The sequence below is a fragment of the Lissotriton helveticus genome, chromosome 6, assembly GCF_964261635.1.
Source record: "Lissotriton helveticus chromosome 6, aLisHel1.1, whole genome shotgun sequence".
Taxonomy (NCBI): Eukaryota; Metazoa; Chordata; class Amphibia; order Caudata; family Salamandridae; genus Lissotriton; species Lissotriton helveticus.
Window position 1 is genome coordinate 1804393489 of NC_136067.1, and position 12690 is coordinate 1804406178.

Below are 12690 nucleotides of genomic sequence, written 5' to 3' on the forward strand. Positions count from 1 at the left end.
CATTCGGATGCCTCTGCTTCAAGGGTTGAAAGTTTTTGGGGTATGGGGTTCTACCTGGAAGGAGAAGGTGAACGAGGTTAACCATCAATGCCTGGTGGGGTCAGTGTCGGCTGTAATTCAGCTGATTCCTCGTTATAGGGGGTCTTTTTCTCATACTGGGTTCCCAGAGACTGATCTGTAGCAGCCATCAAACTGGCCTGCTTGAGTCACAGGTTGTCTTCTACTTTGTCTGTCAAATAGAATGGGATGTGGTGGTGTCTTAGGACAATGGGCTTGACGCCCTTGTTAATGTGAAGTTTGATGGTTTAGTCTTTCAGGAAACCAAAGCCTTCAAAGACATGCTTATATTCCTGGAAGAGTTGATCCACTTGACTTCTATGGATCTGGTTGGTGAATACAGTGAGTCTGAGTTCTTCAGCGGTGTGACAGCTGAGCAGCATGTCCTCTTTCTTTCTTTTGACAAAGAATGTTGCCTTAACCTCTTGGCCCCTGTGCTCGATGTGTTCCTCTAAAACCCCTTCAAGCAGAACAGGTGTGTTTCTACTGTAGACAAAGATTTCTGTATTGCAAAGACTGTGAAACTGGTCTATGTCCATTACATTGACAGAGGACCCTGTGTTAATGATTTCAGGTATAGCTTGGCCGTTGATAGTGATGTGACAGGCCTGTTGTGGCCTAACATTTCTTGGCTTATTCAGTAGAATAAAAATGAAACTTAGTTTCATCATCATCTGTGTCTTCCTGTCTTCCATAATCTAGGGGCGTCCACGGGGCAGAGATGGGTCCTTCCATCCCCTCCGGTCGAATGTCACTCTGAATGATGGGGTATGTGCCATCCCTCGATGTACCTTGGCAATGCTGTGGCATAGTCAGGCGAAATAGCTGCTTCTCCGGCGGTAACTGTGTTACTGGGTGAGCTGTCCGTTCACAATAATCACAGGTGTGGCCCCTTTGAGGATATTTGGGTAGGGCGGCTGTGGGGCAGGCACAAAAGGTTTGGTCAACGGCTAGTGTCTTGATGTGTAGTTCAGGGTCTTTAGGTGTTGTGGTCCTGGCCAACGCTTTTTGTGTGCACTCTGCTCGGCTCTTGAAAAGTTTGTAGTTTCTTGCTAGAACTAGGATGTAGTCTAGTGTGATACCACGTTCCCTTAGGATAAGACCTCATAGGACACTGGATTGACACCGCTAGATAATCTAAACCCTGACCTCTTTCTGCTGGTCATTATCGGGACAGGTGCTTGCCAGTTTGTGAAGCCTCGCTTAGAAAACGGATGTATGACTTAACAACGCGAGCCAGTACAACGCATGCTGTTACATCGCGGTCGTTACAACGACTGCGATGTTACCACGCTATGTCATTACTATACAAGTTTTTACATCGACTTGCGCTAGATGGCATGCTAACATTAGAAAAGTGTAATTTACTATTCCAACTCCATTCCACTTAACAGTAGGGAAGGTGTTGGGATAGTAAACTACACTATTTGTAATGTTAGCATGCCATCTAGCGCAAGTCATTGTAAAGACTTGCGTTGTAATGGTATAGAGTGGTTACTAGGGCTGGGCGTAGTTTGCGAAGTAGCGCTTCTCGAAGCTACGCGATGTGCACTTCGCACTACGCGAGCTATGCGTAGCACTATGCGAACTGCGTAGTAGCAGGTTTGCACTATCGAAGATGCCGTTTTCAATGATTGCACAGTCCGGACAAGAATCCGGCACTGTGCAATCATTGAAAATGGCATCTTGCACAGTGCGAGCTGTAGTTTTGTGCCGCTCGAGGAGATTTTTACTCGAGTGGCAGCTTTCTCAATGGGGAAAGAAATTCTTTTGTAGCCTCGCGCCGATGTGGACTAGGACGTCATAGAGACAAGACCTCACTCGTGACTCCGCTAACGTCACCGACGCCTGCAATAGGCCCACGCCGGCGTGATGACATCAGTTCCCTTTTTTCCGCGTCGTCGACGCTAACGGTTTCGGGATACTCTGTAGCTTATAGCTTATTGTTACTTAATATTTCTTCGATTCTCCATTCTCTGACCCTTTGCTACCGTTGTCATGTCGACAAAGAAGACAGGGTTTAAGCCTTGTAGAGAATGTGGGAAGATGATGTCCGTTACGGACCCCCACCAGGACTGTATCTGGTGCTTGAGTTCGGATCACGACGTGGAGGGATGTTCTTCATGTCAGAAGATGAATCTGAAGGCTCTTCGCGAAAGAGAATCTAAACTTCTTGTGGCCAAATTAAAGGCGAGTAAAATTAAAAGATCCTCGAAGCACTCGAAGAGATCGAAGTCAAGATCCAGGTCGAGGTCTCGAGAGGCGTCGGCCTCGAAGTCTTCGTCTGATCACGTTTCCGGTTCTCATAAAAAACATAAGAAGAGGAGGCATGGATCCCGTCATCATTCAGGTGATAAGTCTGGTTCTAGATCGAGATCTCCCAAGAGGATGAAGTCAAAAGTAATTCCTCCGCAAGTGTCGGATCGAGAAGGTGAGGCTTCGCCTTCCGAGTCGATGGTCCATTCTCCGACTCCGGTTCCGGATCCGACTCCGGCTCCGTCTCCGGCTCCATCTCCGACTCCAGATGGCACCGATGGAGTTCCTGTTGAGGAAGAGGTTTCGAATCCTGTTGAGGAGACAGATTCAAACCTGTCTCGAGATCGGCCTGAGCATCCTCCATTCCCGACTCCAGGTCAGGACCCCTCTGCATTTTTAAACGCGATGTATGGTGTCTTCTCGAGATCATGGTACCCCTCTGGAGCACCTTCGGGTCCCATGGGTCCCATGGCTTTTAATTTGGGTGTTCCTCACTCATATGCTCCGGCACCTTTTATGCCGTATATGCCAGCCCCGACTCCGTTGTGGCAGTTCCAAGCTCCACCGAGGTCGACGCCGATATCGACGCCGGCTCGGCCGAAGTCGATGACTCTGGTTCCGGCCTCACCGACTCCTAGCAAATCTATGGAGCATCCTTCCAAGCCCTCGGATTCGATTCCGAAGTCGGCTCCGACGCCGTCGAATTTGTCGTTGGATTCGACTGCACTTCAAGTTAAAATGAGATCTCGGAGAGAAGCTCAACGTCTTCTTGATGAGCAGAGGGTTGATGAGTCTTCTTCTGAAGTGGAGGAGGGCGAGCTGGATGGGAGTTGTTTTGAGGACCTAGCAGAGGCGAGTGGTCTCGAATTTTCTCCGGAGTGGTCTTTGCCTTCAGGACCTGATGCACCCTCCAGGGATGTGCAACCATATCATGTTGTCATGAAGACGGCAGCAGGACTTTTGGGTTTGACATTGCCTACTGTCGAATTTAAGTCGAATTTATTGACTGAGGTTCTCCATTCTCCAAGCTCGGCAGTGGAGCCGATACTACCGTTTAATGATGCTTTGAAAGATCCCATTATGGAGGTATGGAAAAAACCCTTTTCTGCTCCTGCAGTTTCAAAAAGTGTGGCTAGGAGGTATAGAGTGGCTCCTGAGGATCCTGCTTTTTTATCTTCACATCCCTCTCCTGAGAGTTTGGTTATTCAGGCCGCTTGTTCTAAAAAATCAGTGGGTGCTTTTCCACAGGTGCCTGGCGACAAAGAGGCCAAGAGACAGGACCAAATTGCAAAAAAGACTTTCTCTTCGGCTAGTATGGCGTTGAAGTCTTCTAATGCCACTTGCCTTATGGGCAGATATATTCATGCTCTTATGGACTCTATGCGCTCATTAATCCCTAAGGTCCCTGAGGATAGCAGAAAAGACTTTGAGGAAGCTTTGTCTGATTCTCAAGCGGCAGCCCGTCAGGTCATCCAAAGTGGGCTTGATACTACGGATTCTGTGGCAAGGATCATGGGCACGGTAGTTGCCACGAGGCGCTCAGCCTGGTTGAAGTCGTCTGATTTTTCGGCTGATGTGCAGTCGGCTTTGTTGGATTTGCCTTTCGATGGTGAGGGGCTCTTTGGAAGGAAGGCAGATACGGCCTTGGAGAGATTCAAGGACAGCAGGGCGACTGCTAGATCTCTTGGCCTTCAGGTCAGAGGCTCTACGGTCAGGAAATTTAGAGGATTTGGCCGCTCGTCCTTTCGTTCTTATAGACAAGGTCAGCAGCAGCAACAACAACAGCAGCAGCAGAATACCTTGTATAGGTCATACAGGGGAAAACAGAGGCCACGTCCTCGAGGGCGTCAAGCCTCCTCCTCCTCCGCTTCCTCCAACCCCCCAGCCACAGAGAAGCAGCCCTAGATCCTCCATTCAGGATCATGTAGGCCCAGTGGGGGGTCGGCTTACCCACTTTCTACGGGATTGGGAATCGGTTACATCAGATCTTTGGGTTCTCAATCTCGTAGAAACTGGGTATGCCCTTCCCTTTCGGGAATTCCCTCCCAATTACCCTCCTTGCCAGGGGTATTGCTCAGAGGAACGTCTGTTACTTCTCCAGGAGGAAGTCCAAACTCTATTGAGAAAAGGTGCGATATAGGTGGTCCCAGAGCAGGAAAGGGGTCAGGGATGCTACTCCCGGTATTTCCTGATTCCCAAGAAGGATGGCAGACTTTGTCCAATCCTGGATCTCAGGATCTTGAATTTTTATCTGAAGCAGGAGAAATTCAAGATGCTCACCCTTGCTCAGGTTCTTCAGGCTCTGCTGGAAGAAGACTGGATGGTGTCACTCGAGTTGCAGGATGCGTATTTTCATATTCCAATCCTGAAGTCGCACAGGAGGTATCTCCGTTTTACGGTGGGATCGCAGCACTACCAGTTTGCGGTCCTTCCGTTTGGACTTACTACTGCGCCTCGAGTCTTCACCAAGGTGATGGCGGTGGTGGCAGCACATCTCAGAAGATCGGGGATACCTGTATTCCCGTATCTGGACGACTGGCTGATCAAAGCAGAGTCGTCAGAGAGAGTGCTCCAGCATCTACAGGAGACAACCCAGTTGTTGTACAGGTTGGGTTTTTCAATAAATGTACCCAAGTCTCACCTGGTGCCCTCCCAGCGCAACCTGTTCATAGGTGCGGTACTGGACACTACTGTATGTCGTGCATTCCCTCCCCCTCGCGACATACAGGGGATGATTCCTTTATTTGACAATGGAGCGGTCGTTCCAGTCCTGAAGGTCCTTCGCCTGCCCGGTCTGATGGCTTCTTGCATTCTGTTGGTCAACCATGCACGCTGGCACATGAGGGCACTCCAGTGGTGCCTCCGCAGGCAGTGGTATCAGCACAACGGAGATCTCAGGGAGTCAGTGAAGATCTCCAAAGAAGCTGCAGCGGATCTGTCTTGGTGGAGCGTGGAAGGCAATCTTTCTCAAGGAAAGCCTTTCCAGCTGCCTCCATCGGTGGCCACAGTGATAACGGATGCATCCACTCTAGGGTGGGGTGCTCATCTGGGGGATCTGGAGGTCAAAGGGCTTTGGTCTCCAGAGGAAAGGTTGCTTCACATCAACCTTCTAGAATTGCGGGCGATACGTTTGGCACTCAAGGCCTTCCTCCCTTCCCTTCGCGGTCAGTCAGTTCAAGTACTGACGGACAACACGACCGCGATGTGGTACGTCAACAAGCAGGGAGGAGTGGGGTCGCAGTGTCTCTGCAGAGAGGCTCTGCGCCTCTGGTCCTGGGTTCAGGACTATCGGATTTGTCTGATGGCAAATCATCTGGCCGGAGTGTTGAACGTTCGTGCAGACAGTCTCAGTCGGCAGTTCCCTGCCGACCACGAGTGGAGGCTTCACCCGGAGGTGGTTCACGACATCTTTCAGATGTGGGGAACTCCTCGGGTGGATCTGTTCGCCACTCACGAGAATGCTCACTGCCTGTCGTTCTGCAGTCTCCAGTTTCCGATGCAAGGAGCTTTGGGGGACGCGTTTCAGTTGAGTTGGGGAAATCAACTCCTTTACGCGTTTCCTCCCATACCTTTGATTCCTCGGGTTCTGAGGAAGATTCGTCAAGACCGGGCCCAAGTCATATTGGTCGCCCCGGACTGGCCAAGAAGGGTGTGGTATATAGATCTCCTCCACCTCTCCTCTCACCCACCGCTCCGTCTCCCTCTCAGGGCAGACCTCCTCTCTCAGATGGAGGGGCAGGTTCTACACCCCCACCTCCAGACATTACACCTTCATGCCTGGAGATTGAACGGGGCAACCTGAATTCCTTTTCCCTTCCGCCTGACGTTGTGGATGTCATCTTGTCAGCCAGGCGTGACTCCACTAAGTCCATTTATTCTTATAGATGGTCGAAATTTGTCACGTGGTGTGGGGAAAAGTCTCTTGACCCTGTGAGAGCACATTTGTCTGATGTTCTCCAGTTTGCCCTTTCTCTGGCGCAACAGGGGCTTGCTGTTGCCACAGTGAAGGGTTATCTTTCTGCGCTGTCGGCTTTTCTCTGCTTGCCTGACCAGCCATCTCTTTTTAAGTCTCCTGTGGTGTTAAGATTTTTGAAGGGCCTCATAAATATGTTCCCTCCTTCTCCTTTTATTGTGCCTCAGTGGGACTTAAATCTTGTCTTGACTTTTTTGATGGGTGCTCCTTTTGAGCCTCTTCACAAATGTCCCATGAGGCTTTTAACCTTTAAAACAGTCTTCCTCGTTGCAATAACCTCGGCAAGGAGGGTAAGTGAGCTTCAAGCTCTTAGTCATAAGCCCCCTTTCTTGACCATTCATGCTGATCGAATGGTTCTCAGGACCAGGGCTGCTTTTCTGCCTAAGGTGGTAACTCCCTTCCATCTGGGGCAGTCCATTACCTTACCTACCTTCTATCCTCCCCCTCACCCTTCTAAGGAGGAAGAGAGACTGCACCGTCTGGACCCTAAGAGGGCGGTGTCCTTTTACTTGGACAGATCCAAGGACTTTCGTTTGGAAGACCAGCTCTTCATTGGGTTTGCTGGCTGCAAGAAAGGAAGAGCTGTCCATAAAAGAACCTTGTCAAGATGGATTGTCCTCTGCATAAAGATCTGCTACTCTTTGGCCGGTAAGGAACCACCAGAGGGTATAAGGGCTCATTCTACAAGGGCTAAGTCTTCGACCTCTGCATTGGCTAGAGGTGTGCCTGTAGAGGATATTTGTAGAGCGGCAACTTGGTCTTCCCTCCACACTTTCGCGAAGCATTACTGCTTGGATTCCGAGGTGAGGAGGGACGGTCACTTTGCACGCTCTGTCCTTCAGGATTTCCTGGTTTAGAAGAGTGGACACCCTCCTCCGGGAGTGGGGACTGCTGTGGGATTCTATTCACAAGGTGAGGAATCCACACGGCAGATGTATCTATCAGAAGAACAAGTTACTTACCTTCGGTAACGCTTTTTCTGGTAGATACTATATCTGCCTGTGGATTCCTCACTGACCCACCCGCCTCCCCGTTGTCCACTCTTCTATGCCAGAGTTACTGTAATGTAATTATTTTGTTGTCAAGGAAATGTTTCAGCTGCTTTCCTGCATTTGCTTTACACTGTGTGTTTTGCCTTGACTATTGTGTACTGTGTATACTATGTATATATCTACTGTCATTGGTCCGTCCGTGTGCCTCGATGGCACGGAAAAAAGGGCGGAACTGATGTCATCACGCCGGCGTGGGCCTATTGTAGGCGTTGGTGACGTCAGCGGAGTCGCGAGTGAGGTCGTGTCTCTATGACGTCCTAGTCCACGTCGGCGCGAGGCTACAAAAGAATTTCCGAATGTTGCTGACGCAAGGGGATATTCACAAGGTGAGGAATCCACAGGCAGATATAGTATCTACCAGAAAAAGCGTTACCGAAGGTAAGTAACTTGTTCGTTTGCACTGTGCTACGTGCAGTACGCATAGTGCGAAGTTGCGTAAACTTCTCAAACTACGCGAGCGTAGCATAGTGCTTCGCCCAGGCCTATTGGTTACATTGCGGTCGTTGTAACGACTGCGATGTAACAGCATCGCAGTGTACTGACTGAGATGTTAAGGATGTTTCCCTTAGAAAACATAAATGGATTAATTATTATGTTGTCTGGCTTGTCGTAGTGTGAATCTTTCAAAGTCTGGATTGATCTGAGGATCAAAGTGTGCAGTCAGGGTCACCACGGTCTCCTCATAGTCATTGACATCCCCCGTGTTTGGCCGGTTCAAAAATAATTTAAAGGTCCCTTTCCCCGCATAGCGTAACAGCTGAGATTGTTTAACACCTGGTTCTCTTTCTCATGTGGTGCAGAAGTAGTTGGTCAGCCGGGATCAGCCACGTCTTCCAGCAGGCAGTGGCAGACCCAGTGTCAACAAGTCTATTGAAGGGAGGCCAGCCCTGAGGTAAACCTGGGTGCCATGTGCTGGAGCTGGAGAAACAGCCGGTGATGTATAATTTACAGGAAGTGTAGCAGTGTGGCTGGGCCCTGCCTAAGCCTGCAACATCATTCTAGGCTGCTCTTTGAGGCGAGGTGATGCATGGCCTAAGCTGGCACCAAGGATGCACTGCAGAACAGGTGAAGGCTGCCAGCGTAGGTGGAGACCAGCACCACACTCACCTACACTGAAGGGAAGGCAGGCCAAATAGAAAATGAGCTTGCAGGCACAGCGCTCTGTGCGCAGTATGATGTACCCTCCCGGGCATATGTTGTGTGTAGGCCTTGTCCACTCCGTGTAGTGTGGCTGGAGGTGCCATGTGGAGAGAGCACATGGGCAGACAGGAGGCGCTCCTGGACCAGTGGTGTGTTGGTGGCAAACCCCACGCCTCGCAAGCAATGCAGGAGAAAGATAGTCAGCCGCGTTGCCTGCAGGAGTGGCGGCATGATCTTTCTGGGTGAGGCTTACCTGTCACTGAGCTGCTGCAGGTAAAACTGCCCACCTGACCAGTGAGTGAGTCCAGTGTGAGATGTCAGGCGCCAAGGCAGCCCTTGGTGAGGGTGCATGGGAGAGGACCTTTGCTGCCAATGTAATGTGAGTGCGTTTGTGGTGCCTGCCGCAAGAAACGCACTGCAGGAGCAGCCGGGGACAGGACACTGTCACACTGGATACAGAGTATAGACTCCACCATGAGTAGTTGGCAGTCCCTTTATTTATACCTGATGCCGCATCTGGCCTAAGGTGAGTATTATGGCCTTGGAGAACTGGACCGCTAACCCACTAGAGTAATCATTCATCATCTGGCAGATTCTATGTTTTGTTGATGTTGTGCTTTGAAGCTTGAATTTAACTTACAGTTTAGGACTGTATAAAAAATTAAAAAAATTAGCTAAGTGGGTTTCTCCCTCTCTCTTGAAATCAATTCCAACACCATTATTCACTTATATGCAGATTTACTAACATTTCACGGAACACAGCGCAGTAGGGAAAGTTGCTGCACTGGGAGAAAGGGAGTTATCGGAAATGTGGCATATTTACAAAGATATGGTGCATTTCTGCTGCTTCCTTGCGCTGGAGCATTGTGGTGCATGGTGCCAGCGTTACAAGCATTATTGTTTTCATGCAGGGAGGGATGCCTGCATGCACAAAAACAATACTTAAAGTCATTTACCTTTTTCTGTGTGTGATGCGGAATGCTTCACACATAGGTAAAGGAAGTAACGAGGAGAAATAAAGCAATTTCTCCTTGTTACGCCTGGGTCGGGAGGCATACTATTTTGACACATTCCCAGGTTTACAACTCTTCGTAAATCTGTGAATGCACCAAAATTCATGGATGGATCCATGGAAAATCCGACACTTCAGCCATGGAATGCCTACCTGCCGCAAGGTAACGTGAGGAAGCAAAATGCGCTGTATTGCTTTGCCTTGGATTTGCAAGACTGCGCAGAGCCATGCAAGGTGGCTTTGCCTGGCTTAGTGGATTCTAGTTAAGAGCTTGCGTGGCCTTGCGTCATCTTGTGTGAAGCAAGGGCAACGCAAGCCCTCAGGAAATTTGGTCCTTCCTGTCTGCATTAATTGAAGCCAAGGTTACTTGAGCAATGCCTCAATGGTGTAAATTAAGACAAATCTTATTGGACACATCACTGGCAACATTTTAAATGGTGTGCATTATAGATGAAAACATTGAGGTGAAAACAAGATAGACAGCGGCAACAACACAACTATACATATATTTAATCCCTTAACGGGGTCCCGATGAAAAGAAAAGAAAGTTTTCATCTACCACAGGCCCAATCTTCATTAACTTCTATGTTGTTTCAGTTTTAAAATCCTCTTGAGGATCCGAAGTGTTTCCATGCCTGGTTTTAATTTTTTCTTTTTTCATTCAATCGATCAGTTTGCCCTTTTGAGGTACTTATTGGCTGAATAAAACAGAATCTTATTTTTTTTCATTTTTCAACCATATTAGACTACGTATTTACCATTTGTCATATTTTCTATAACTATCATATTTAACAAAGGGCAGGAATGCACCATATTTAAGGCAATACTGCGCATTCCTGCCTTTTCCCTTGCACTGACGTTCTTTTGGAAGCCTAGATCCAACACAGTCGCCTGCATTGCATGCAGGATTGTTTTTTGTGCAGAAAGAGCCACCTTCTTGCACAAAAAAATTCAATCCTTCTATGTGTGCTGCAGAATGTAGCACATATAAAAAGAGGAAGTAACAAGGAGAAGTACAGATATTTCTCCTCATTATGCCTCACCTGAGAAGGTGTATCTTTTTGACGACTTCCCAGGTCTACCACTTTTGGTAAATCCTGGAATGCATCAAAAAACATGGGAGTTGCATGGGAAGACCCACGCAATGCCCATGAAAGCCGTCCCAAGTCAGTGATTTGCACTGTGTTGCCTTACTCCAGTTTTTTGGAGCCCCTCATGGCCACGCAAAGTTGCCTTACTTGGCTTCGTAAATCTCATGCGTCACTCTTGCACCACATTGCGTGGTGCAAGAGTGCTGAATGTGGTGCAGGAGTGCTGAAAACCGGCTCATTAAAAGGCCCCTGAAAGTTTAAAACAGGTATTAGAAAGACTCGTTTACAGACAGAATATCTGGAGTGCAAAAGTAGATTTTCTAGAAAAACCTACATTTGTATTCATGTAGGCAAGGCCATGGAAACTATGTATACCTATACACTTAAGATATCCTCATTGTTTACCTTTTGGGCACCCTGCTTTAGAACTTCAGTGAGTCCTACATTCCTGTGTCAGCCCTCGGCTGACATTGTAAAATTACTTAAACTCTCCACGCGGTGGTGTAACAAAACTTGTGCGGGCCCCCAGCAAAGTACATGGAGGGGGCCCCCCTTGCCCTAGATCCAGTCAGGAGCTGTCAGCCCAGGGGCCCACAGCCTGCGCACAGTGAGGATATTGTCCCCTGCTGTGACCACGTCATTCAGATCATACTGGTAGTAGAAATGACTGCTGATGCGTCATGACGTCTGATGTTTACAAGAAAGCCTATTGTTTACTAAAAGTACACCTGTTTACTGTGTTTGTTGGTTGTGAGCTTCCAGATGCTGCAAAACGATACGCTATTTTTAGGATAGGGTGGATAGAAATGTAAATTTATCCTCGGGCGTGCTAGAGGGCACATACACAAGATGGCTGCACTGCTATGAGGCTCTGGCAGCACAGGAGCAAGAAAGATCATTAACCTGTCCCATGACCAGCCGTGCTAGACCCTAATATTGGCCGCATCACCCTGAATAACAGTGGCCTGCCAGGACCGACCTCGAGGGCTGCCTTGTCATCCATGCTGGCTGCGAGAGCCGAGGGCCTCCCTGGACAGAGACTACGAGTCGTGGCCCAAGACAATGCTGCGAGACCACGGTGATGAAGGGGCCTGTGGCTGCTGAGATCGTGTGCTGGTGTCGTGACCGACCATTGGGCTAGAAGAGGTGGGGAGTAAGGCCTGTGACGCTGAGCAGCAGCACCCACTGGTGATCTAAGTTGCTGGCGCCATGAGTGAGAAAGACCTGGAACTGGAGACAGGCTGTCCCGGCAGAGGAGAGCTGAAAATCGAGCTGCCTGTGGCCTAAGCATGGGGTGCCTTGGAGGCAGGCGGTGCGTGGGCAGCGCCGCGCAACATATACTGCATTCTGGACCAGTGTACGAATTGAGGCTCATGTTATCTGCTGAGAACCACTGGGCTCAGGACTGTGCAATGTGGGACTGAGTGAGCGATCCAAGGGGGGCACAGTCAATAGAGTATATCAGAGGCCTATCCCTACTGTATGACACTTACACACGTGGTTAACTGTGCCTCGTGTAGGGAGTAGAGGTTCCCAGTGACACTGGTAGCTAGAGTCTTTAGGACAACAGAAGGCGGCGGTCACCAACTGCCGATAGAGACCATCTGCTTTGACTCTGGGAGTGGATACCTTGACCTGGCCCTCCCTCCTGTGCAGACTACAGATACATGTTAGAGTCTGTAAGTAAGGAGGAAGTGTATCTGGGAGCAGCTAACAGATTGTGTTGAAATCACTGGAAGCTCTGCAGCGCCATTGGTGTTTGGCTATGGGCAGAACCAAGGGAAAACAAGCCAGGCTGCAATCCGTACCCTGTAAAAGCCCAAGATCACAACAAGAAGACAAGAATCAAAACATGGCAGAACAATCCATCAATACCTCAGCAATACCGCACAGGTAAAATCCTTCCTGATGACCATGAAGCAGAGTCTTACCTCAATTGAGACCAAAATGGACTCTATGTGTACCCACATGGATTTCTTTGCCCAGAAGCTGGAAAAGCACGACAGTCGGATTGAGGAAGCGGAACACATAATCTCAGAACTGGAGGGTACATCTGCTAGCAGGAAGGAGCAGTAAATGCATATGGAGCACCCCATGAAAGTTATCGCC

At 49.1% G+C, this 12690-nt stretch overlaps 1 protein-coding gene across 1 annotated transcript in view; it reads left to right on the forward strand.

The window, feature by feature from the left end:
• HAAO (3-hydroxyanthranilate 3,4-dioxygenase) overlaps window positions 1-12690 on the forward strand; it is a 955259-nt gene that overhangs the window by 901664 nt on the left and 40905 nt on the right. The gene's annotated exons all lie outside the window — the stretch shown is intronic.